The following is a 3417-nucleotide window of genomic DNA, read 5'->3' on the forward strand; positions in this document are numbered from 1 at the left end:
TGCAGTGGAGCCTCCCTGGGCGGACGCAGCGGCCGTTGGGCATGGCCCCCGTGGGGGATGGCTGGTCTCAGGTATACTGCCTCTGCACCTGGATGCTCTAGGGCAGGGGGAGTCAACCTGTGGTCCTCCAGATGTTCATGGACTACAATTCCCTTGAGCCCCTGCCAGCGTTTGCTAAAGCAGGGGGAGTCAACCTGTGGTCCTCCAGATGTCCATGGACTACAATTCCCATGAGCCCCTCATGGGCTCATGGGAATTGTAGTCCATGGACATCTGGAGGACCACAGGTTGACTCCCCCTGCACTAGGGGGATACTGCAGTGGCCCCCAGGTGGGCTTCTGGCCGATTTGAAGGGGGCCACACAGAGAGAAGGGGACCCCGAAGGGTTGGGCAGGGGGACCCATGAGGAAGTTTGCCCTTCCTCCAGAGCAAGGAGAAGACAGCCTGTCCTCTGTGCCTTAGTGCGTGCTTGCATCCCTGCGTTCAAGAAGCAATAGACTAAACCCCCCCTTTCTCTGGGCCAGAAGTTCTACGCCTTAATTCCATCCTGTCTTTTAAAAAAAAGGTTTTCCAGGGTGGTCAAGTTTTCGTGATGTTCAGCCATCCACGGTCTCCTGTGTGTGTGTCCGTGTTGTGCCACATCCCTGTGGGGCAGCCGTGGGCCCTTCCTGGAAGACACCATGGTGGGGGAATCGCCCGGGACCCTGCACCCGGTGTGCTCTGGTCCGCCCCCCTTCCTGCCACTTTGTAGAGGATGATCTGCCAGTAGATTTGGACCCCCAAATCTAGATTTCAACTTCAGAATGGGAAGCCCATGATCGGAAAACCCATTCAACCGGTGTGGTTTCCAGCCTCTGTTTTGAATAAACAGCCCCAGTGTTTTGCTTCTTGCTTTGATTATCCTCCGACAGAGGGGTCATCGGTTTGTTTTCCCTCCTGGAGGCTGGCGCCCTAATTCATATTTCACCCTGCTCCCCAAGGCGCACCGAAAGCGGCCTACCTCATAGGGGTGGCTAGCCCAAGGTTCCCCAGTGAGTGTTCATCTCGTGGCGGAGTTACTGCCACAATGGGAGCTTTAAGGATTGGCAGGGCCCTAGCAGTGTACAATTGCAGCAGGAGCAGCCAAACTGGGGAAGGGTTTCTTCTAGCAATAGTCCTAATAGAGCTGTTCGCATCAGTTCTGTCAGAGCTCTCTCAGCCCCACTTACTTCACAGGGCCCTCCCAAGTGAAAAGGGGTGTGACTTTGAGAGTGCCCTTAAAGAACGAAAAGGGGGAGGAGAGAGGTTACAGCCCTGATCCATGGAGGGAAGGCACTGCGTGTGACTCCTGAAAGTGTGGGGCATGTGGTACATGGATAAACTGGCCCTGCCATGTTGGCCTGTGGGAGAAGAGCAAGATTCATGGTATGAGCATTTGAGAGTTTCAAAGCTCCCTTCTTTGAAGGGTTTAATTTGCTCATCACTAGCAGAAGGGTTTCTTTTAGTAACAGTCCTTGTAGCTTTACAGGAGAAGGTTAAAGCAGGCCTGCATCCTCCTTTGCTCAGATTCCCAGCAGGAAAATGCTTTTGACTGGGAAGCCGCAGAGGCTAACTTGGGCGTTTCTAATTTCAGACAACTGCCACAAACCAATTTAGGTTCGTCGCCTAGCACAAGCTGTTCTTGTCGAGAGGCGGCCTAGCATGCTGGTAGCGGTTAAGGAGACGGGCGAGGTGAGCAGAGACCTGGGTTCAAATCCCCTCTCTGCCCTGAAGCTCAGGGGGCGATCTTGGACCAGTCCCTCCCACTCGGCCTCCCCTTCCTCGTCGGTTTGCAATGCAGGTAAAACGAAAGGCATATTGAAAGAGGCAACATCTGCAGTGTGCATGATTAAGGGCATAGGATCATTATCTGCAGAGCTCTCTCGCTATTACAATTGTGCTGGGGGTTGGACTAGATGACCCTGGCGGTCCCTTCCAACTCTATGATTCCATGATTCTGTCTCAGGCTACAGGTTTCCCCCCCAAAATCTCCTGGTATTTTTGGAACTAGTGCTGGTAACCATAGGTCAGGGGTAGTCAAACTGCGGCCCTCCAGATGTCCATGGACTACAATTCCCATGAGCCCCTGCCAGCATTCGCTGGCAGGGGCTCATGGGAATTGTAGTCCACGGACATCTGGAGGACCGCAGTTTGACTACCCCTGGGATATATGGACCAAAGACGTCCCTTCCCAAGCATAACTGAATTTTTGGGCAGAGGCCTTGTTTCTTCCCTGTTCCAATCTGGCAGGTGGACTAACAATCTCTGAAGGTCTCAAGAAAGCTGCAGACCAGTGTCAGGATGAGGCCTTTGGACGGCCTTGGCAAACCCCGGGGTGTGGGGCAGGATGACTCTTCTGAAATATTATCCGCGCACAGCAGGCTGCCTCAGACGCTGTACACAAATTATTTCTGGAAGCAAAGGACATCAAGCGGGAGGGAACCCAATTTAAAGCCTGGTTTCGGATTTTCAAGTCATTCATGATGCTAGAAACTCTCGCCGCTAATGAAGGAAGCTCGGAGAGATCTTAATGATGTATCTCTGTTCAAGTCCTGGAAATCATTTCTAGATGAAGCGATGCCCGTGGAGAGCTCCCCAGCTGTTTGTTTAAATTTAATAATCCCAGCATGCATGTAATTTGGATCAAGCTGCAGCAATACTTCCTCTCAATGTGGAATTTTTCCTTCCTTCCTTCCTTCCTTCCTTCCTTCCTTCCTTCCTTCCTTCCTTCCTTCCTTCCTTCCTTCCTTCCTTCCTTCCTTCCTTCCTTCTTACACTTGCCTTCCCCTCCTCTCCTTACAACAGACACCCAGTGAGGCAGGTGAGGCAGAGAGAGCTCTGAGAGAGACTGCTCTGTGAGAACATCACTATCAGGGCTGTGACAAGCTCAAGGTCACTAAGCTGGTTGCATGTGGAGTAGCAGGGAATTGAACCCAGCTCTCCAGAAGTTGCCGCTCTTAACCACCACACCATGCTGGACATGATGCTTTATGGCAATTTATCCTATGGTTTTCTGGAGTTTGTGATTTCCTGCATTGCTTTCTAATTTCTAAGTAGGCTCTGTAGCCTTGACCAGCCTGATCTTGTCAGATTTCAAAAGCTGAGCAGGGTCACCCCTAGTTAGTTTTTGGATGGGAGACCACTGAGGGTTGCTATGCAGAGGCACACAAGGGCAACCCCCCCCCCCTTTTGTCTCCTGTCTTGAAAGTGCCCTGATCCCAGGGTCTCCATCCCAATTGGAGATCGGCAGAAATTTCTGTTTCCTTGGGGTCCTTTGGATGGCGAAGGAAGGAGAGGACCAGGTGCGGAGGGGAGGGGAATGCTCCCTCCTCGGCCCATTGCATCCCCCCGTGCTGGCAGTCTGGCTGCGTTGGGGGTCAGGAAGGGACAGACCGGTGG

This window comes from Paroedura picta, chromosome 7 (genome assembly GCF_049243985.1).
Source record: "Paroedura picta isolate Pp20150507F chromosome 7, Ppicta_v3.0, whole genome shotgun sequence".
In the NCBI taxonomy this organism is placed as follows: domain Eukaryota; kingdom Metazoa; phylum Chordata; class Lepidosauria; order Squamata; family Gekkonidae; genus Paroedura; species Paroedura picta.